Source organism: Pelophylax lessonae (assembly GCF_965119305.1).
Source record: "Pelophylax lessonae genome assembly, chromosome: 1".
NCBI classification, from domain to species: Eukaryota; Metazoa; Chordata; class Amphibia; order Anura; family Ranidae; genus Pelophylax; species Pelophylax lessonae.
The window spans coordinates 588,638,638-588,663,268 of NC_138768.1; positions in this window are offsets into that span (position 1 = coordinate 588,638,638).

Below are 24,631 nucleotides of genomic sequence, written 5' to 3' on the forward strand. Positions count from 1 at the left end.
AAATATATAATGTTTTTGGGGGTTCCAAGTAATTTTCGAGTAAAAAAAAAAAAAATCTTTTCATGTAAGAAAAAAGTCACAGAAAAGGCTTGGTCTGCAAGTGGTTAGAAGAGTGGGTGATGTGTGGCATAAGCTTCTAAGATTGAGCATAAAATGCTAGAACAGTTCAAACAACCCCCAAATTACCTCTTTTTGGAAAGTAGACAAGCTATTTGCTGAGAGGCATGTTGAGTACCTGGAGTATTTTATATTTTGCCACAATTTTCGGGAAAATTTAAATTTGTTTTTTTTTTTTTTTTTTACACAAAGATGTCCCTAAATGACATATTGCTCACACTTGCCATGTGTATATGTGAAATGACGCCCCAAAATACATTCTGCTGCTTCTCCTGAGTACAGGGATACTACATGTGTGAGACTTTTTGGGAGCCTAGCTGTTTATGGGACCCGAAAACCAATCACATCCTTCAGTTTTTCTAAGGGCTTAAATTGCTTATTTTTCTTCCTCACTACCTATCACATTTCGGAGGCCCTGAAATTTAGCACAAAACCCCCCCAAATTACCCCATTTTGCAAAGTAGACACTCCAAACTATTTGCTGAGAGGCATGATGAGTCCATGAAATATTTTGCCACAAATTTCGGGAAAATTATTTTATTTTTTATTTTTATTTTTTTACACAAAGTTGTCACTAAATTATATATTGCTCACACATGCCATGAATATATTTGAAATGACACCCCAAAATACATTCTGCTGCTTCTCCTGAGTACGGAGATACCACATGTGTGAGACTATTTGCAGCCTAGCCGTGTACAGGACCCCAAAAACCAATCACCGCCTTCAGGCTTTCTAATGGCGTAAATTGTCAATTTCACTCCTCACTACCTATCACAGTTTTGGAGGCCATGAAATGCCAAGATAGCACAACCCCCCCATGACCCCTTTTCGGAAAGTAGACACCCCAAGGTTTTTGCTAACATGCATGGTGAGTATTTTTCAGCTCTCATTTATTTTGCAAAATGAAGAAAAAAAAGGAAAATGCATTTTTTTTTTCTTTTTTCAATTTTCAAAACTTTGTGACAAAAAGTGAGATCTGCAAAACACTCAACATGCCTCTCAGAAAATAGCTAAGGGTGTCTACTTTACAAAAAAGGGTCATTTGGGGGGGTTGTGCTGTCTTGGCATTCCATAGCCTCCGAAAATGTGATAGGTAGTGAGAAGTGAAATCAACAATTTACGCCTTTAGAAAGCCTGAAGGCGGTGATTGGATTTCAGGGTCCTGTACACGGCTAGACTGCCAATAAGTCTCACACATGTGGTTTCCCTGTACTCAGGAGAAGCAACAGAATGTATTTTGGGGTGTAATTACACATATACCCATGGCATGCGTGAGCAATATATTATTTCAATAAAAAAAAAAAACATTTTTTAAATCATTTTTCAAACACCTGTGACAAAATTAAATATTCTATGGACTCAACATGCCTCTCAGGAAATTCCTTGGGATGTCTACTTTCTAAAAAGGGGTGCATATCTCACTCCCCTTAAGATACCCAGATGCCTCTCAATCTTTTGACTTTGAATGCTAAAGGCCTAAATCATCCGGCCAAACGTTACAGCTTATGGAAGGAGGCTGCCACAGCTAAGGCGGACATTGTGACTGTACAAGAGACACATTTCCGAAAGGATCACACACCACGTTGTACCCACACTAACCATACCCATGTCTTCCTAGCCTCAGCCCCTGTCAAAAAAAGAGGTGTTTTGATTGCGATTAGGGACTCTCCCGAGTGGTGGCCGATACAGACAGCAGATATCTGATTCTTATTTGTACTATTAATAATTGCTTGTATACTATTGTTACTGTATAAGCACCAAATGTTCGTCAGCTGAGATTTTTACGCAAGTTATGTTCTCAAATTGCCAAACTGAAAGTTGGAAATTTAATTCTCTGCGGCGACTTCAACTTGGTGGTGGACCATGTCATGGATTCTTCCTCCAGGGGGAAATCTAATTTACAGACCCTTACCAGCCTCCTCCATTCGGAGGACCTACATGATGTGTGGTGCTACCAACACGTTGAAGAACGTGACTATTCTTATTTTTCCCCTAGACACAATACATATACCAGAATTGATATGTTTTTAGTGGATAAAAAAACTCTACCAAATGTCACTGCTACCTCTATGTCTCCTATCACATGGTCTAACCACGTGGCTTTCCACATGTCGCTCACAGTAGGCCCTGTTTAGCCTTCATCCTATATCTGGAGGTGCAATAATTCCCTACTGTCCAATCCTGAAACCCTGGAAACCCTTAAATCCCAGTTGCTTGACTTCTTTCAGCACAAGGATACCCCGGAAGTAGACCCCTCCCTCTTATGGAATACTCACAAGGCGTTTGCAATGGGCACCCTAATACATCTAGGCTCCAAAATGAAGAAGATTTACTCAGCCAACCTTAATCGGCTGCTGACCGAAATTCACTCCCTAGAGGTTTTGAATAAAACTAAACCATCCCAGACCGTTTCCTCCAAGTTGACATTACTTAGAACTGACCTGCGCAGACTCCTATGTGAAAGACATGATAAAATGTTGGCACGCCTACGGTTAAAAATACTACTGCCTGCATAACAAAGCCGGGAAATTCCTTGCCTTCAGATTGAGAGATAGGAGAACTAAAACTAAACTTGACTCGCTCCTTCACCCCCATACTGGGACAAAACTGATGCATCCCCAAGAGATAGCGGACGCTTTTGCGGACTACTACAATTCCTTACACAACCTTAGCGACAATAAGCATACCCCACAACCTACAGAGGTCGACATTCAAAATTTCTTACAACGCCTGACTCTACCTACTATTTCTCCTGCCTCACTAGAATTCCTTAATAGCCCCATCTCCCCCCTAGAACTCCACCAGACTCTAAAATCAATCATGTTAAACAAATCTCCTGGCCCAGACTGCCTAACCAACGAATATTATTGCTCCCTAAAAGACCTGCTCGTTCCCTAGCTTATCCGTCTTTTTTCCACAGCCATAGACAAACAACAGTTCCCAAAAGAAATGTTACAGGCCCACATAACCACTCTTCCTAAACCCGGCAAAACTCCAACACCCCAGCTAATTTTCGGCCGATCTCCCTATTAAACATCGATGTGAAGATCTATGCAAAACTTTTAGCTAACAGGATATCTACTATTCTCCCGACTCTAATAGGCCCAGATCAGATGGGGTTCATTAAGGGTAGACAGGCTCCTTATGCTACCAGGAGACTGGTAAATCTTATACACCATGTGGAGTGCTCTCGAACGCCTTCTCTGCTCCTTTCTGTAGATGCAGAGAAGGTGTTTGACCGCATCCCTTGGGGCTACATGTGAGCAGTACATGCCAAGTTTGGTTTCTCAGGCCCTATAATGTCCTCCATACTGGCCTTATACGTCAGCTAAGGTCCTTTCTTCTGGCCTTCTATCCAAATCTTTCTCGATAACTAACGGTACCCGACAGGGTTGTCCCCTTTTGCCCCTAATCGTTAACCTCCTGATCAAACCCCTCACCCAATTCGTCCGCAAACATCTTCACGTATTGGATTTCAAATTTAAGCACTCACACCACTCTATCACCCTTTTTGCAGATGATGTAATCTTAAGCCTCACAAACCCTATCGTCTCTCTCCCAACTGCCAACCAAATACTCCAAACGTTCAGTACCATGTCGTATTACAAGGTGAATTTCACCAAATCCTTAATCCTGAACATGGGCCTACACCCAGCTACACGTTCACACTTAACGAATTTACTGCCCTATACTTGGACAGACCATAGTATTCCATACCTGGGAATTAATTTAACATTCCTACCTCTGACTTAATATCAGCAAACTTACAACCCCTTATTACCACCATCTCAGACGATACCCACAAATTCCACAGTCGAACTGTCCTGGGCCAGTAGGATCACTGCTTTCAACATAATGTGCCTTCCTAAAACTCTATGTTTTTCGCACACTTCCGGCCCACATACCTTCACACTTTCTAAATACTCTCTCCATGGCTCTGCGCACGTTTATTTGTCAAAAGAAACGGGCTAGGTGCAACTATGCCCACATTACAAGGTAAAAAACGGTGGAAGGTCTAGGTCTTCCTGACATCTCAGACTATTATCTTGCGTCTCAGCTTTCACCATTGAAACATTGGTTTTCTACACCCTCGACTCTCCCCTGGCTGACCATCGAATCAACCTTGTCCAAGTCCGAAGACCTACACCTCCTGCTGTTGGCTGACTTTTGGCAACCACTGAGTCTACACTCATTTCCCCTCCCTACCCAAGCCTCACTTAGAGCCTGGAGGGCACTTGTTAACCAACTTGATACTTCAGTAACATCTACCCCAATTGTGTTTGCCTTGAAAACTTTGGAGCTCCTATTGCCCTGCATATCTACAACTAGATTCTTATCAGCTGGTATTCTGCCCTACGAACCGAATTTGACCTACACAAAACTACAAGCTACACATATAATAGTGTTTTCAGCTTCCTTTCAAAGCACCCCCCATTCAGAAATTGCATCTACCTGCCTCCCTCTGCCAACTCCTCACATAGAGCCCTGCTCGGGACTGTTTTATTAAACCCGCCCGCACCCGCTGAATGTATGACCCAGACCGCCCGCGCCCGCAATGTTTGTGTTCCACGCCCGCCCGCACCCGCAATGTTAATGTTCCACTCGCACCCGCAATGTTTGTGTCCACTCCTGCCCGCACCCGCAATGTTTGTGTCCACTCCTGCGGTTTTGCCTTATACTCGCCATATAAGACTACCCCCTCTTCTAAAGCAACACCATTTCATAACATCAGTGGAGCCATCACGTCCCTATTAAATATTTTAGCCCACTGGATGTGCCCTAATATGTACTGTAGCTTCTGCTACATACAGAACTTCTCTATTATTAATAGTTTAGCCAGCTGGATGTGTATACAGTAAGCTTTGGCTACTTACAGAACGTCCCTGTGCTGTAATACTCTATGTACCACGCTGAGCCAATCACGGCAAGCAGTGTATTCTATTATTGCATACAAAGCCTGCTCGGATTGGCAAAGGTTGTATAAGCCCGCCTCTCTGACTCACCCAATCCGAGCAGGCTTTGTATGCATTAATAGAATACACCGCTTGCTATGATTGGTTCAGTACGGTACATACAGCACGGGGACGTTCTGTAAGTTACCAAAGGTACAGTATACACATCCAGCGGGTTAACATTTTTAATAGGGATGTTCTGTAACTAGCTGAAGCTACAGTACCTGGCGTATAAGACAACCCCCGGTTTTTGGGGTATATTTTTGTATTATACAAAAAGTCATCTTATACGCTGTAAAATATTGTTACACCAAATTGCACCGTTACCCGCGGGTCTCCACAAAATGTTTTGACCACCCACTCCCACCCGCAGCAGAGGTAAAGCCGACCGCTCCCGCAAGATTTGCATTGGGTCCCACGGGAGCCCAAACCCAATGCAGCCCTCTATCCTCACATCACCACGCTCTACTGACAAAAGCATCTCCTTTTTTTTTTTTATAACTTTCTTCATGGCAAGCTTACTTTCCTCAAAACTAAACCCATGCTCAAATGGGAAGAGGAATTTCAAAGGTCTTTCTCCAACACCCAATGGAAATTGGCAATATGCAGCACTTACCAGGCTTCAAGTTGTGTTACTCACTGGGAACAACCTTAGAAAATACTTATGATGTGGTATTTAACGCCATACTGCCTATCAAAATTCTATAAAAACCATAACCCATTATGCTGGAGAAATTGTGACCAAATTGGTAGTATATACCACACTTTATGGTCTTGCAAGAGCCTCACCAGTATTTGGAGAAAGATATTTGAGAGCCTCTCTGATACTACTGGCATAATCCGTGCCTCTGACCCGGCCTTAGCTCTCCTTTCCCTGGGCATTGACAACATCCACTCAAGTATGAGAACAGTGACAACACATATCCTGATAGCGGCCAAAACTGTCCTTGCAAGACATTGGAAACAATCCGAATCACCTTTCCATTCAGAAGTAATCCACCTTATCAACACACAATTTTCATACGAAAAGGCATATTCCTATTCTGTTTCTAGAAGTACGCAATTCTACATCTGCTGCATAGGTGTGCGCAGCCTATTGCATTAGGGTGTGCACCCCAAAGCTCAAACACACATGCATGCGTGTGTCTTCATATATATGACACCAGCACACTATCCTCCCTGCTGGTGCAGTGAAAGAGCAGTGCCTAAGCACTTCTCTTATGGCAGAGCCTATAGGAGGGGGATCTTTCCCCATATCCCTGCCTGCACACAGTGACAATGGCAATACGCACAAGGTGATTAGGGTCTGCCCAGGCACACTCAGCACACCCTGTGCGCACACCTATGATCTGCTGGCAACCCTGGATCAATAGTAAATACTACACTACACCTTCTGACACACATTAATACCAAGCCAATATACAACCACTCTAACATTTATGACTATACCACTGAAATTTTTCAGCTGGTTGTGTTCTAATTTACTTTACTGTTACAATATCTTGTTCCGATATATCCGGTTCATATCGCTTTAGATACTGTGTATGTACCTGTTTTAGCACTCCTACCTGTATTCCATGCTCAGATTGATACCTTCTGTTTACTGTTATTGTTTTTTCTTTTAAAAACTAATAAAAATATTGACACAAAAAAGTTGATAAACGCAACTATAACATGTACAGAAATATGCATAAATGCATGCAGTAATGATCATCAAAAATTCAGGCTACTGTATATGAAGTTCCCATATCTTGAGTCCATCAGCAATCTTTCTTTGATTACTCACTCTCACTTTTCTCTTTTGTGCACACCCTTCTCATTCTCTTTATTGTTATCCATGTCTCCCTATTCTGCACCTCCTTTCGTCTTTCTATTCTATGTTCTCCATGTCTCCCTCCTGCCCAATATGCTCTCACTTCATGTATGAAATACAGGGTCTTCTAGCTAGGCTTTCAGTACATGACTTACTTTATTTTTTGCTAGCACCGCATTGCAGTAGAGCCAGTTATCCTGTGAAACGAATGCTAATTACACATGTGCTGGAGTTTTGTTAGAATGATGGCCAGCTTCTGATACTTAGCTTGTGCTGGCTACAGTATGCTTTACACAAGTAGAGAAAGAGTATAAAATACTGCTGCTGCCGCCCACCATAGATAGCATTTGATATATGATTTTGTTCCCCTGCTCTGTCCCTTGTGCCCAGTGTTCCCCCCTCCTTTCTCACAACCACAGCCTGTTTAGGCTGATATATCCAACCCCAGAACAACCAAAAACAAATACCCTTGCACCCCCCCCAGCACTACAAGGGTTAAATGCATGTTATGTCCAGACATGCCAGAATAAGGAGAAATGCCTTATTTTGTGCTCTAGCAAGGTCCCTCTAGGGATGTGACTGGTCCCTAACAGCCTCATTTCTAAGCTACTCACAGTCACTCTCACCTCCACATAAAATTGCAGGGTTAATAGCCCTGCATTGTATGTGATGATGCTGAGGGACCACCAATGGACCTCAGTTTGGGAGAGAAGAGGGCTGCATGGGAGTCAGCCTAAGCTAATAGGGCAAGGCAGGCTTTATTGGGCGATTACCTAATACACACCTTTGAGGTGGATGAGGAAATACTCCCCACTAAGTCATTGTAATCTGACAGTGGGGATATAGCTTGCAGCGCTGGTTGAGCAGGGAAAATCCAGCAGGGGGGTTGTACAGAGGTCTGTACAACCACAGTTCCCATACATGGATCTAATTTGCCCATTCTCTGCTGAATTGGCTGAATTTCGATCCATGTGTGGCTGGATTAAAGTGGATGCAAACCCCATTCATGAAATTTGACATATGCACATATATCTGTAGTGTATACTTATCTCTCTTCAAAGCCCCAAGTTCTGTGTCTTTCTGCTGCTCGGTTTCTCTGTTATCAACATGATAACTTCTGACAAGTTCTCCGACACAGGAGATAAAAGCAACTGGAAGTTTGTGTCAGGGTGGGTACATAGAGATATAGATTAGCATCGAGCTGGTCTATTCACAGCACAGCTTTGCATGTTTCTTTGGTCCTCTGACTATATGGAGGGAGGGGGGGGGGGTGCCTTTCCTCCAATCAGCTGTCACACAGTGTATACCAAGACTCCACACCCAGTGCTGGAACAGGAAGAAAAAATTCTAACATGAAGTTCACTTTCTAAACAGTGTAGAAAGCTGAAGACAGCAGATATACAAATAAAACTTTTGTAGGAAAATGTGTTTCATCTCTGTGTATCATCTAAGGCTGTTCACTTTCCTAGGTATATGTGAGGGTTTACATCCACTTTAAGTAATATTGAGCACCTAGCATCTAACCCTTGCAGTGTGAGTGTGTGTGTGTGGGGGGGGGGGGGGCACTGTAAGGGCAGATTCTTTGTACTTTATTTCTTATTCCTGGAGTTGGACATTAACTACTTGCCGACCGCCCACAGTAATATTACTGCAGCAGTGCGGCTCCCCTGGGTCCAGTCATGTAGTACTACAGTACGTGACTGAAGGGGAAGGGGTTTCGGAGGTGCATGCGCGCCACCGGAGGCGCGCTCCTGCTGTGTTTAGACAACGGGAGGCGGGCCGCAGGAGGAGAGGTGGCGATTACCGCCTTCCTCCCCCGATCTTCCGGTAAACAGAGAGAAGACCCGCCTGCTTATGTAAACAAAGCAGGTGGATCTTCTGTGAGACAGTCAGGGACAGATCTGCAGTTTCAGCTATGCTGAAACTGCGATCTGTCTGTGCCTGTCACAGAACAACCCCCCCCCCCCCCCACACACACACACACACACACACAGTTAGTAAGCATATAGGCATACATTAACCCCTTTGATCACCCCTCGGGGTTAACCCCTTCACTGGGAATGGCATTATTACAGTAACAGTGCATATTTTTAGCACTGATTACTGTAGTAATGTCACTGGTATCCCCAGAAGTGTCACAAATGTCAGTTAGGGTTCCGATCTGCCCGCCGCAATGTCGCAGTCCAGCTAAAAATCGCAGATCGCCGCCATTAGTAGTAAAAAAAAACAATAAAAATGACATGAAAAAAAAGTGAAAGAAAGACGACACTAGTTGCGCACAAAAAAATTGAGAACAATCACTAACACCGTGAATGTAACTATACAATAAAATATAAGTGCTATAAGTGATAAATCAATATGACTACATGATGATCAGAAAATAGTCCATGATAAATCAAAAGCAACCAAAAAATGAACTAAAAAGTCCAAAACCATGATATAATAATGTGAAAAAAAGAAGTCCAAAATCAATATTGTAGTAATGGTGAAAAAGAGTCCAAACAACGATGTTGTGATAGTGATAGACCAGATGATCCTGTGAGATGTCCAGTGCTAATAGAATAGGGTGACACCCAAAAACTCCACCACCGATGTGATCCACACCCCTCAAATTAGCAACTCACCCTCATTTGTTGCCTACCACTCTCGTGGATAAGGCCAATAGCACCTATATAATAATCCAACTTGGCAATCCAGACAGCAGCCCTCGTAAAGCCCAGATGAATGGAAAGACTTACTCAGCTCAAATACATGTGAAAAAAGCATACGATAGAGGAGCCCCTCTGGTGCAATACCATTAAACTACTTTATTAAATGAACAAAACAACTTAAAATGCCCATACATGTAATGAACTTGCCAAGTAGGGATGATCTAACGGTTCGCGTCCACCATCGGTTCGACCCGAACATTGGGTGTTCGAGGTTCGGCCGAATTTAGAACTTTTTGCCCAAAAAGTTCGGAATTCGGGAACCAGAACCGCCCAAAATGCAATGCTTCAGGAAATGGGCTTTAAAAGCCCGTGATTGGACCAGAACCATTAGCAAAAGCCAATTGAGGGGGCAGGAGAATGCTAGGAATGTGATTGGAGTGACTAGGGGTTCCTAGACCAATCATTAGTGAATACGACACCCAGTATATAAGATCGCCCCCGCCATATTCCTAGCATTGTTATACTGGACATGGAAGAGAATGGAAGCAGTTCTGTTAATTTTACTTTAAAAGTGTCATTTAGCTATTTTTAGTGTGAGGAAAGGGATATCTAGTGTTGTTAGAGTGCTCCTTTACACTTAAGTTAGCTTCAAAAATTGAGTTTCTGTAGGGAAAGTGTTAAGTGTAAGGGGACCGTAGTGTAGTGTAGGGTTAACTGGCAGTGACTGCTATGGCAGGGTGACAAAACCCTTCCATAGCAGGGTGACCGCTATAGAGAAATGATCATTTCTCTGAATAGCTTTGTAACTGGAATATGGCTTCTCACCAGCCAAGCATTTTTTATGCTGCAGGGGCTGCCACTGCCAGTGCTTTTTTGAGGACATGTTTGATGTCAGACATGACATCTGAACATGTGTATAGGGGGTATATATAGACATATATGTCTGAATATATACCCCTAGACATATATAGGTGTGATAGTAGCAGAAATAAATGCTTGCGCTAATGAAATCATTTACAGGAATATATTTCTGCTACTATCACACCTATATATGTCTAGGGGTATATATTCAGACATATATGTCTATATATACCCCCTATACACATGTTCAGATGTTTTGCCTGCCTCAAAAGAACCCAAAAAAATGCCAAAAACGCTAGCATCAAAAAAAAAATGCCCAGGTGTGTTTTTGCTGGCATTTTTTGGGGGGTTTTGGAGGCAGGCAAAACATCTGAACATGTGTATAGGGGGTATATGTAGACATATATGTCTGAATATATACCCCTAGACATATATAGGTGTGATAGTAGCAGAAATAAATGCTTGCGCTAATGAAATCATTTACAGGAATATATTTCTGCTACTATCACACCTATATATGTCTAGGGGTATATATTCAGACATATATGTCTATATATACCCCCTATACACATGTTCAGATGTTTTGCCTGCCTCAAAAGAACCCAAAAAAACGCTAGCATCAAAAAAAAAAAATGCCCAGGTGTGTTTTTGCTGGCATTTTTGGGGGGGTTTTAGAGGCAGGCAAAACATCTGAACATGTGTATAGGGGGTATATATAGACATATATGTCTGAATATATACCCCTAGACATATATAGGTGTGATAGTAGCAGAAATAAATGCTTGCGCTAATGAAATCATTTACAGGAATATATTTCTGCTACTATCACACCTATATATGTCTAGGGGTATATATTCAGACATATATGTCTATATATACCCCCTATACACATGTTCAGATGTTTTGCCTGCCTCAAAAGAACCCAAAAAAATGCCAAAAAAACGCTAGCGTCAAAAAAAAAAATGCCCAGGTGTTTTTTTGCTGGCATTTTTTGGGGGGTTTTGGAGGCAGGCAAAACATCAGAACTTGTGCACAGTACCACTATACACATGTTCAGATGTTTTTTCTGACTGCAAAGAACCCCAAAAAATGCCTGCTATTAAACCGGGAGAGAAGATAACTACCTGTGTTTAAAGTGTTCTAATACAAACAATCCTTTTTTTTTTCTGGTTCTGGACATGCTACAGAGCTGAAACTTCACAGGTACACCTTTTAGACCCCCCCAGACACAAAATCACACAAAAAAAAGTTCTTAAAATTGTAATTTTTGATAAAAAAAAAAAAAAGAGATTTGGATTTCGTATCTGGGGGGTCTAAAAGGTGTGCATGTGAACTTTCAGCTCTGTAGCATGTCCAGAACCAGAAAAAAAAAAGATCGTTTGTATTAGAACACTTTCTTTCAGGATAGGTAGTTAGCTTCTCTCCCGGTTTAATAGAAGGCATTTTTTGGGGTTCTTTGCAGTCAGGAAAAACATCTGAACTTGTGTATAGTGGTACTGTGCATAAGTTCTGATGTTTTGCCTGCCTCCAAAAACCCCCAAAAAATGGCAGCAAAAACACACCTGGGCATTTTTTTTTGGACGCTAGCGTTTTTTTTGGCATTTTTTTGGGTTCTTTGCAGTCAGGAAAAACATCTGAACTTGTGTATAGTGGTACTGTGCACAAGTTCAGATGTTTTGCCTGCCTCCAAAAACCCCCAAAAAATGGCAGCAAAAACACACCTGGGCATTTTTTTTTGGACGCTAGCGTTTTTTTTGGCATTTTTTTGGGTTCTTTGCAGTCAGGAAAAACATCTGAACTTGTGTATAGTGGTACTGTGCACAAGTTCTGATGTTTTGCCTGCCTCCAAAAACTCCCAAAAAATGCCAGCAAAAACACACCTGGGCATTTTTTTTTTTTGACGCTAGCGTTTTTTTGGCATTTTTTTGGGTTATTTTGAGGCAGGCAAAACATCTGAACTTGTCTATAGTGGTGTATATACACACATACATATATTTATATACACACCTAGACATATATAGGTGTGATAGTAGCAGAAATATATGCTTGCGCTAATGAAATCATTTACACTAATATATTTCTGCTACTATCACACCGATATATGTCTAGGTGTGTATAAACATATAAGTATGTGTGTATATATACCACTATAGACAAGTTCAGATGTTTTGCCTGCCTCAAAAGAACCCAAAAAAATGCCAAAAAAAACGCTAGCGTCCAAAAAAAAATGCCCAGGTGTGTTTTTGCTGCCATTTTTTGGGGGGTTTTGGGGACAGGCAAAACATCTGAACTTGTGCACAGTACCACTATACACAAGTCCAGATGTTTTTCCTGACTGCAAAGAACCCAAAAAAATGCCAAAGAAAGGCTAGCGTCCAAAAAAAAATGCCCAGGTGTGTTTTTGCTGCCATTTTTTGGGGGTTTTTGGAGGCAGGCAAAACATCAGAACTTGTGCACAGTACCACTATACACAAGTTCAGATGTTTTTCCTGACTGCAAAGAACCCCAAAAAATGCCTGCTATTAAACCGGGAGAGAAGCTAACTACCTGTCCTGAAAGAAAGTGTTCTAATACAAACAATCTTTTTTTTTTCTGGTTCTTGACATGCTACAGAGCTGAAACTTCACATGTACACCTTTTAGATCCCCCATATCTGAAATCCAAAGTAAAAATCAAAAAATCTCTTTTTTTTTTCAATAATTGGCTTTTTTATCAAAAATGACAATTTTTAAGAACTTTTTTTTGTGTGATTTGGTGTCTGGGGGGTCTAAAAGGTGTACCTGTGAAGTTTCAGCTCTGTAGCATGTCCAGAACCAGAAAAAAAGATCATATAGGTGTTAAAGTTAAAGGAGGGTCCCGACCCACATCCCTGTTCTACTGAAAAATTATCTTTTTTTTTTTTTTCATGGTTCTGGACACGCTACAGAGCTGAAACTTCCCATGCACACCTTTTAGACCCCCCAGATACTAAATCCAAAGTCAAAATCAAAAAATCTTTTTTTTTTTAATTTTTTCAATAATTGGCTTTTTTTATCAAAAATGACAATTTTTAAGAACTTTTTTTGTGTGATTTGGTGTCTGGGGCGTCTAAAAGGTGTACCTGTGAAGTTTCAGCTCTGTAGCATGTCCAGGACCAGAAAAAAAGATCATATAGGTGTTAAAGTTAAAGGAGGGTCCCGACCCACATCCCTGTTCTACTGAAAAATTATCTTTTTTTTTTTCATGGTTCTGGACATGCTACAGAGCTGAAACTTCACATGCACACTGTTTAGACCCCCCAGATACTAAATCCAAAGTCAAAATCAAAAAATCTCTTTTTTTTTTTAAATTTTTTCAATAATTGGCTTTTTTTATCAAAAATGGCAATTTTTAAGAACTTTTTTTGTGTGATTAATAGTTAATGGGGCATGACCCAGAACCCTGGGCACTTTTTAGGGGTGTTTATTGGGTTTTAGGGCTTAAAAATTGTGTTTTTTTATTACCGAAGTTCGGGTCCCATTGATTTCAATGGGGTTCTGAAATCTGGGCCGAACTTTCAGGAAGTTCGGATGTTCTGGCCGAACCGAACTTTTCAAAAGTTTGATCATCCTTATTGCCAAGCACATATAGATGTCAATAGCACAAATGAGAGGGGTAGGAGAGCTCACTCTAGTCCCGGATGCTGCAGCGTTATGTACGTTATGTCCCCGGAGCCAGAAGAACGTCCCTGCTCACCTCAATCAATCCTTCAGTCTGCCATGTGGCCCTGCTCTGACGCGTTTCATCACTTCCTGACATAATTCTTTCCCGTAGTTCGTAGACTTGATAACTTTTGTGCAAACCAATCAAAATGTGCTTATTGCAATTTTTTACCAAACATCTGTAGCAGAAAACAAATTGGCCTAAAATGTTAAAAAATTTTGATTTTTAAATAATTTTTTTTGGTAATGTCTTATAGCAGAATGTGAAAAATATTGTTTTTTTCCACAATTGTCGCTTTTTTTTTGTTTATAGCGCAAAAAATAAAAATCGCACAGGTGATCAAATAGAAAGCTCTATTTGTGAAAAAAAAGGACATCAATTTTGTTTGGGTACAGCTTCGCACGACCGCGCAATTGTCCATTAAATTAATGCAGTGCCGAATCGCAAAATAGGGCCTGGCCATTAAGGGGGCAAATCCTTCCGGGGCTGAAGTGGTTAAAAGGTCACAGATTTTGGAAATGAACTCCAAGCATTTATATATTATGTGTTCATTTAAGAGGTCACCTTCCTGTAATCCTTGGGCGGTAACTCGAAAAATAGGAAAGTCAGGCCTCAAGAACCCATCTCTGTTGTTTTGAGCAATATTATCTGTGAGCATTTAACAGTGCTATGCTTCTCCTTTATTCCACAGACTGGGCATGGGCTTGCACAGACATTAATGCTTTATTGCATAGTCTTCAAGAACTGGCTGTGCCTTCTGGCAGGGGTGCTTGTAATGTAAAACTGATTGAGCAGAATTACAATTCCTTTAGCTAGTTAAACAGATCACATACATATTATAATTGTTTATTTAACTGTTTGCCAAAAATTATGCTTGAAATTGTTGTGGGGTATGTGTGGTTAATTGGTAGTGATCATTTTTATTGTATAAGGCATAATGTAAAAAGTAGCATAATCTTGTTATGAGTATACACTTGGTATTTATGTTATGAGTGAAATTTGCTTTTATTTTGAGGAGAGCTGTCAACAGCCATTTGTATCAGATTGACATTTATGTGGCAAATGTCTAAATTCTGTCAGTCTCTGGTGTCCTTGGAAATCAGAGGGCAGCATTACAATTAAGACTGCTGTCACTCATTACTTAAAAAAATGTAATCCTTTACAAGATTGATAGTCTAACAACTTAGCAGCATGTTTGCATCATAAATCTACAGTCAGCTCTGAAATACTAGATCTTAAAATTGCTTAAATACTTTCTTCTCAAATTTCCCCAAATAGGCAGCAACAGGGGTGTTCTGATACTTTATATATTTACTTATGAATAATAAGTCTGTAAAAGCTAAATATAGTTTAATTTTCGATTAGTAGCTAATTTTCTTCAACTCTGACAAAATCTTGTTTATATCAGAAACACATAGGTCTAATATATAGTGGTCTGGTGTTAATTAGGCAGAATTACCAGGAATAGTTGGCCTTGCAGAAATTTATCACCGGTACCCACATTACTGTTGGTAAAATAGGAGCAGCTTCAACTCATAAGCAACCTATTAACAAGGTGTCAAAAATTCCTATGAGAATTGCAACAGTAACCCCGTAACCGTGAACATGGCTAATGTGTACTGTATACTTCTGGCTCCGAACAGGAAAGTGTCTGCTGCACAAGTCTGCCCAAAATGTAGTAGTATAAACATTTCCAAACAGCAACATCTTTATTATTTCATGGTATATGCCTAGATAGATTTTGTTACCTTTGTTCTTAAAAAAAACAGTAAAGGTTATGTAACAATATCTAATAATTGTAATAAATACATATATATGAAAAGGTTTTAGAATATTATCAGTATAAATGACAAATTTAATATAAATGACATACATTTTTCTTTGACCTATGTTTGTTTTTGCTAGTGTTCCCATAGAAAGACACCTTAGTTTCATTTTGACATATTTTCCTTCAACCTAAGATACAGTATAATATGTTTTCTACCAGCTCTAGAGGCGTCCTTCACTCTCACATCCCAAATCAAACATTAATCCACAGTATATAGAGATTGTATCTCTAGAAGTAAGGGGACTTTACCCCCTTGACTCTCTCATCTTGCCACCCCACACTGGATAAGACTAAGTGATTTGGAGAAAGACTATCACACAGAATAGGTGTGGTCCGATATCCCTCAAATCTGACCCTGGTTCTTTCGGTGGGCTGTCCTCTGGCCGTGGTCTTGCCGCATTGTTTGAAGACAATAGCAACTAAATATAGACTGTTGTCGTACAAATTTGGTTCCCGGAAGAAGCAGAGTTCTGCGAAACATGTTGAACCACATCTACGAACATCATTGTCTACATAGATAATGGTGCAGTCTTATCTGTGAATGTGATTTTATTGTGTCAAAGTTTTTTAGAATATTTAGAACATAATACATTTTGGAATTTTATATAAAATCCTTGGTTGTATATGCTTACCTCAATGACATCATCTCTCCCTGAAAAGTTCTCTTACTTCTAGAGATACAATCTCTATATACTGTGGATTTTCCTTCAACTTAAGCCCCGTACACACGTACCGATTGTCGGCCGTAAATATTCGGCCGCCGACCGATCGGCCGGTTGTAGGCTTGTTAGTATGATGCTTCCGACAGCCGACAGCGCATTTTCGGCCGAACAGAATCTGTCGTGCAGACTTTAAAATTTTTGTTGGCCTTCACCAGAACGGCCGATTGTTCGCCAGTCAGTTCAGAATTCGGCCGACAAGCAGCAGATTTGCAAGACTGGGCATGCTCAGAAAAGAAAAAAGACACAGAAAGTTAACCATCACATGACATCACTTCTGCAGTTGGCTGTTGTTGGCCGCCAAAATTCGTGTGCAGTCTTTTGCACTTTTCAACCGACAGGACAGCCCTGGACAAAAGACGGCCGATCGTTCGGCCAACGATCGCTACGTGTGTACGGGGCTTTAATCTTAACATGACATTTAGGGGTTTCTTTAGTAAAACTGGAGAGTGCAAAACCTGGTGCAGCTGTGCATAGTAGCCACTCAGCTTCTAACAGCTTGTTCAACTAAAGTGGATGAAAACCTCATTCATGAAATCTGACCTCGGCACATATATCTGTAGTGTTTACTTATCTCTCTCCAAAGCTCTGATAGAAGAAGAATGGATGGGGTAAAATACCATCAAATTCTTTAGGAAAATCTGCTACCCAGAAAGTTGTCAATGGGAAAAAGATTTACTTTCCAACATGACAATGACCCAAAGCACACAGCAAAAAGGACCACTAGAGATGTCCCGAACTGTTCGCCGGCAGACAGTTCCCGGCAAACATCGCTTGTTCACGTCCGCCGCTGCGGGCGAACATATGCGATGTTCGGTCCGCCCCTATACTTCATCTTTGAGGCAAACTTTGACCCTGTAACTCACAGTCAGCAGACAAATTCCAGCCAATCAGCATACCCTCCCTCCCACACCCTCCCACCTCCTATAAAAAAGCAAGGGCAGCATCCATCTTAGATCATTCTGAAGCAGTGTGTTAGTGAGAGCAGGGAGAGTGCTGCTGCTGTTAAAAGGGACAGTTGTTAGTGTTCTCGGTCTTGTTACTCAGTGTTCTCGGTCCACTCCTGCTGTAAGGACAGCATCCTGACAGCTCCCCAAAAAGCCCTTTTTAGGGCTGGTATTACAGTAAATTGTTATATTTTTTTATATATATATATATATATATCTATTGTGCAGTTGCCTGCCCGCCGTGTGTGAGAGGCCACAGACCCACCACAGACTGTAATGTGTGCACACCACACTCATATCGGGTGGCACAGTACCTTGCAGTTTAAAAAATATTTTTTTTTTCCTCTGTCATAATTGCAGTTGCCTGCCGGCTGCCAGTTTGTGTCAGGTCCACAGAATGTACTGTGCCCACTGCAGTGCCCACCACTGATATATACGGTGGCACAGCAGCTTGCAAATTAAAAAAATATATATTTTTTATAATTGCAGTTGCCTGGCCTGCCAGTGAGTGTCAGGTCCACAGAGTGTACTGTGCCCACTGCAGTGCCCACCACTGATATATATACGGTGGCACAGCAGCTTGCAAATTAAAAAAATATATATTTTTTATAATTGCAGTTGCCTGGCCTGCCAGTGAGTGTCAGGTCCACAGAGTGTACTGTGCCCACTGCAGTGCCCACCACTGATATATACGGTGGCACAGCAGCTTGCAAATTAAAAAAAATATATATTTTTTATAATTGCAGTTGCCTGGCCTGCCAGTGAGTGTCAGGTACACATAGTGTACTGTGCCCACTGCAGTGCCCACCACTAATATATACGGTAGCACAGCATCTTGCAAATTAAAAAAATATATACTTTTTATAATTGCAGTTGCCTGGCCTGCCAGTGAGTGTCAGGTCCATAGAGTGTACTGTGCCCACTGCAGTGCCCACCACTGATATATACGGTGGCACAGCAGCTTTCAAATTAAAAAAATATATATTTTTTATAATTGCAGTTGCCTGGCCTGCCAGTGAGTGTCAGGTCCACAGAGTGTACTGTGCCCACTGCAGTGCCCACCACTGATATATATACGGTGGCACAGCAGCTTGCAAATTAAAAAAATATATATTTTTTATAATTGCAGTTGCCTGGCCTGCCAGTGAGTGTCAGGTCCACAGAGTGTACTGTGCCCACTGCAGTGCCCACCACTCATATATACGGTGGCACAGCAGCCTGCAAATTAAAAAAATATATAATTTTTATAATTGCAGTTGCCTGGCCTGCCAGTGAGTGTCAGGTCCACAGATTTTTTTTGATAAAAAAAAAAAAAAGAGATTTGGATTTCGTATCTGGGGGGTCTAAAAGGTGTGCATGTGAACTTTCAGCTCTGTAGCATGTCCAGAACCAGAAAAAAAAAAGATCGTTTGTATTAGAACACTTTCTTTCAGGATAGGTAGTTAGCTTCTCTCCCGGTTTAATAGAAGGCATTTTTTGGGGTTCTTTGCAGTCAGGAAAAACATCTGAACTTGTGTATAGTGGTACTGTGCATAAGTTCTGATGTTTTGCCTGCCTCCAAAAACCCCCAAAAAATGGCAGCAAAAACACACCTGGGCATTTTTTTTTGGACGCTAGCGTTTTTTTTGGCATTTTTTTGGGTTCTTTGCAGTCAGGAAAAACATCTGAACTTGTGTATAGTGGTACTGTGCACAAGTTCAGATGTTTTGCCTGCCTCCAAAAACCCCCAAAAAATGGCAGCAAAAACACACCTGGGCATTTTTTTTTGGACGCTAGCGTTTTTTTTGGCATTTTTTTGGGTTCTTTGCAGTCAGGAAAAACATCTGAACTTGTGTATAGTGGTACTGTGCACAAGTTCTGATGTTTTGCCTGCCTCCAAAAACTCCCAAAAAATGCCAGCAAAAACACACCTGGGCATTTTTTTTTTTTGACGCTAGCGTTTTTTTGGCATTTTTTTGGGTTATTTTGAGGCAGGCAAAACATCTGAACTTGTCTATAGTGGTGTATATACACACATACATATATTTATATACACACCTAGACATATATAGGTGTGATAGTAGCAGAAATATATGCTTGCGCTAATGAAATCATTTACACTAATATATTTCTGCTACTATCACACCGATATATGTCTAGGTGTGTATAAACATATAAGTATGTGTGTATATATACCACTATAGACAAGTTCAGATGTTTTGCCTGCCTCAAAAGAACCCAAAAAAATGCCAAAAAAAACGCTAGCGTCCAAAAAAAAATGCCCAGGTGTGTTTTTGCTGCCATTTTTTGGGGGGTTTTGGGGACAGGCAAAACATCTGAACTTGTGCACAGTACCACTATACACAAGTCCAGATGTTTTTCCTGACTGCAAAGAACCCAAAAAAATGCCAAAGAAAGGCTAGCGTCCAAAAAAAAATGCCCAGGTGTGTTTTTGCTGCCATTTTTTGGGGGTTTTTGGAGGCAGGCAAAACATCAGAACTTGTGCACAGTACCACTATACACAAGTTCAGATGTTTTTCCTGACTGCAAAGAACCCCAAAAAATGCCTGCTATTAAACCGGGAGAGAAGCTAACTACCTGTCCTGAAAGAAAGTGTTCTAATACAAACAATCTTTTTTTTTTCTGGTTCTTGACATGCTACAGAGCTGAAACTTCACATGTACACCTTTTAGATCCCCCATATCTGAAATCCAAAGTAAAAATCAAAAAATCTCTTTTTTTTTTCAATAATTGGCTTTTTTATCAAAAATGACAATTTTTAAGAACTTTTTTTTGTGTGATTTGGTGTCTGGGGGGTCTAAAAGGTGTACCTGTGAAGTTTCAGCTCTGTAGCATGTCCAGAACCAGAAAAAAAGATCATATAGGTGTTAAAGTTAAAGGAGGGTCCCGACCCACATCCCTGTTCTACTGAAAAATTATCTTTTTTTTTTTTTTCATGGTTCTGGACACGCTACAGAGCTGAAACTTCCCATGCACACCTTTTAGACCCCCCAGATACTAAATCCAAAGTCAAAATCAAAAAATCTTTTTTTTTTTAATTTTTTCAATAATTGGCTTTTTTTATCAAAAATGACAATTTTTAAGAACTTTTTTTGTGTGATTTGGTGTCTGGGGCGTCTAAAAGGTGTACCTGTGAAGTTTCAGCTCTGTAGCATGTCCAGGACCAGAAAAAAAGATCATATAGGTGTTAAAGTTAAAGGAGGGTCCCGACCCACATCCCTGTTCTACTGAAAAATTATCTTTTTTTTTTTCATGGTTCTGGACATGCTACAGAGCTGAAACTTCACATGCACACTGTTTAGACCCCCCAGATACTAAATCCAAAGTCAAAATCAAAAAATCTCTTTTTTTTTTTAAATTTTTTCAATAATTGGCTTTTTTTATCAAAAATGGCAATTTTTAAGAACTTTTTTTGTGTGATTAATAGTTAATGGGGCATGACCCAGAACCCTGGGCACTTTTTAGGGGTGTTTATTGGGTTTTAGGGCTTAAAAATTGTGTTTTTTTATTACCGAAGTTCGGGTCCCATTGATTTCAATGGGGTTCTGAAATCTGGGCCGAACTTTCAGGAAGTTCGGATGTTCTGGCCGAACCGAACTTTTCAAAAGTTTGATCATCCTTATTGCCAAGCACATATAGATGTCAATAGCACAAATGAGAGGGGTAGGAGAGCTCACTCTAGTCCCGGATGCTGCAGCGTTATGTACGTTATGTCCCCGGAGCCAGAAGAACGTCCCTGCTCACCTCAATCAATCCTTCAGTCTGCCATGTGGCCCTGCTCTGACGCGTTTCATCACTTCCTGACATAATTCTTTCCCGTAGTTCGTAGACTTGATAACTTTTGTGCAAACCAATCAAAATGTGCTTATTGCAATTTTTTACCAAACATCTGTAGCAGAAAACAAATTGGCCTAAAATGTTAAAAAATTTTGATTTTTAAATAATTTTTTTTGGTAATGTCTTATAGCAGAATGTGAAAAATATTGTTTTTTTCCACAATTGTCGCTTTTTTTTTGTTTATAGCGCAAAAAATAAAAATCGCACAGGTGATCAAATAGAAAGCTCTATTTGTGAAAAAAAAGGACATCAATTTTGTTTGGGTACAGCTTCGCACGACCGCGCAATTGTCCATTAAATTAATGCAGTGCCGAATCGCAAAATAGGGCCTGGCCATTAAGGGGGCAAATCCTTCCGGGGCTGAAGTGGTTAAAAGGTCACAGATTTTGGAAATGAACTCCAAGCATTTATATATTATGTGTTCATTTAAGAGGTCACCTTCCTGTAATCCTTGGGCGGTAACTCGAAAAATAGGAAAGTCAGGCCTCAAGAACCCATCTCTGTTGTTTTGAGCAATATTATCTGTGAGCATTTAACAGTGCTATGCTTCTCCTTTATTCCACAGACTGGGCATGGGCTTGCACAGACATTAATGCTTTATTGCATAGTCTTCAAGAACTGGCTGTGCCTTCTGGCAGGGGTGCTTGTAATGTAAAACTGATTGAGCAGAATTACAATTCCTTTAGCTAGTTAAACAGATCACATACATATTATAATTGTTTATTTAACTGTTTGCCAAAAATTATGCTTGAAATTGTTGTGGGGTATGTGTGGTTAATTGGTAGTGATCATTTTTATTGTATAAGGCATAATGTAAAAAGTAGCATAATCTTGTTATGAGTATACACTTGGTATTTATGTTATGAGTGAAATTTGCTTTTATTTTGAGGAGAGCTGTCAACAGCCATTTGTATCAGATTGACATTTATGTGGCAAATGTCTAAATTCTGTCAGTCTCTGGTGTCCTTGGAAATCAGAGGGCAGCATTACAATTAAGACTGCTGTCACTCATTACTTAAAAAAATGTAATCCTTTACAAGATTGATAGTCTAACAACTTAGCAGCATGTTTGCATCATAAATCTACAGTCAGCTCTGAAATACTAGATCTTAAAATTGCTTAAATACTTTCTTCTCAAATTTCCCCAAATAGGCAGCAACAGGGGTGTTCTGATACTTTATATATTTACTTATGAATAATAAGTCTGTAAAAGCTAAATATAGTTTAATTTTCGATTAGTAGCTAATTTTCTTCAACTCTGACAAAATCTTGTTTATATCAGAAACACATAGGTCTAATATATAGTGGTCTGGTGTTAATTAGGCAGAATTACCAGGAATAGTTGGCCTTGCAGAAATTTATCACCGGTACCCACATTACTGTTGGTAAAATAGGAGCAGCTTCAACTCATAAGCAACCTATTAACAAGGTGTCAAAAATTCCTATGAGAATTGCAACAGTAACCCCGTAACCGTGAACATGGCTAATGTGTACTGTATACTTCTGGCTCCGAACAGGAAAGTGTCTGCTGCACAAGTCTGCCCAAAATGTAGTAGTATAAACATTTCCAAACAGCAACATCTTTATTATTTCATGGTATATGCCTAGATAGATTTTGTTACCTTTGTTCTTAAAAAAAACAGTAAAGGTTATGTAACAATATCTAATAATTGTAATAAATACATATATATGAAAAGGTTTTAGAATATTATCAGTATAAATGACAAATTTAATATAAATGACATACATTTTTCTTTGACCTATGTTTGTTTTTGCTAGTGTTCCCATAGAAAGACACCTTAGTTTCATTTTGACATATTTTCCTTCAACCTAAGATACAGTATAATATGTTTTCTACCAGCTCTAGAGGCGTCCTTCACTCTCACATCCCAAATCAAACATTAATCCACAGTATATAGAGATTGTATCTCTAGAAGTAAGGGGACTTTACCCCCTTGACTCTCTCATCTTGCCACCCCACACTGGATAAGACTAAGTGATTTGGAGAAAGACTATCACACAGAATAGGTGTGGTCCGATATCCCTCAAATCTGACCCTGGTTCTTTCGGTGGGCTGTCCTCTGGCCGTGGTCTTGCCGCATTGTTTGAAGACAATAGCAACTAAATATAGACTGTTGTCGTACAAATTTGGTTCCCGGAAGAAGCAGAGTTCTGCGAAACATGTTGAACCACATCTACGAACATCATTGTCTACATAGATAATGGTGCAGTCTTATCTGTGAATGTGATTTTATTGTGTCAAAGTTTTTTAGAATATTTAGAACATAATACATTTTGGAATTTTATATAAAATCCTTGGTTGTATATGCTTACCTCAATGACATCATCTCTCCCTGAAAAGTTCTCTTACTTCTAGAGATACAATCTCTATATACTGTGGATTTTCCTTCAACTTAAGCCCCGTACACACGTACCGATTGTCGGCCGTAAATATTCGGCCGCCGACCGATCGGCCGGTTGTAGGCTTGTTAGTATGATGCTTCCGACAGCCGACAGCGCATTTTCGGCCGAACAGAATCTGTCGTGCAGACTTTAAAATTTTTGTTGGCCTTCACCAGAACGGCCGATTGTTCGCCAGTCAGTTCAGAATTCGGCCGACAAGCAGCAGATTTGCAAGACTGGGCATGCTCAGAAAAGAAAAAAGACACAGAAAGTTAACCATCACATGACATCACTTCTGCAGTTGGCTGTTGTTGGCCGCCAAAATTCGTGTGCAGTCTTTTGCACTTTTCAACCGACAGGACAGCCCTGGACAAAAGACGGCCGATCGTTCGGCCAACGATCGCTACGTGTGTACGGGGCTTTAATCTTAACATGACATTTAGGGGTTTCTTTAGTAAAACTGGAGAGTGCAAAACCTGGTGCAGCTGTGCATAGTAGCCACTCAGCTTCTAACAGCTTGTTCAACTAAAGTGGATGAAAACCTCATTCATGAAATCTGACCTCGGCACATATATCTGTAGTGTTTACTTATCTCTCTCCAAAGCTCTGATAGAAGAAGAATGGATGGGGTAAAATACCATCAAATTCTTTAGGAAAATCTGCTACCCAGAAAGTTGTCAATGGGAAAAAGATTTACTTTCCAACATGACAATGACCCAAAGCACACAGCAAAAAGGACCACTAGAGATGTCCCGAACTGTTCGCCGGCAGACAGTTCCCGGCAAACATCGCTTGTTCACGTCCGCCGCTGCGGGCGAA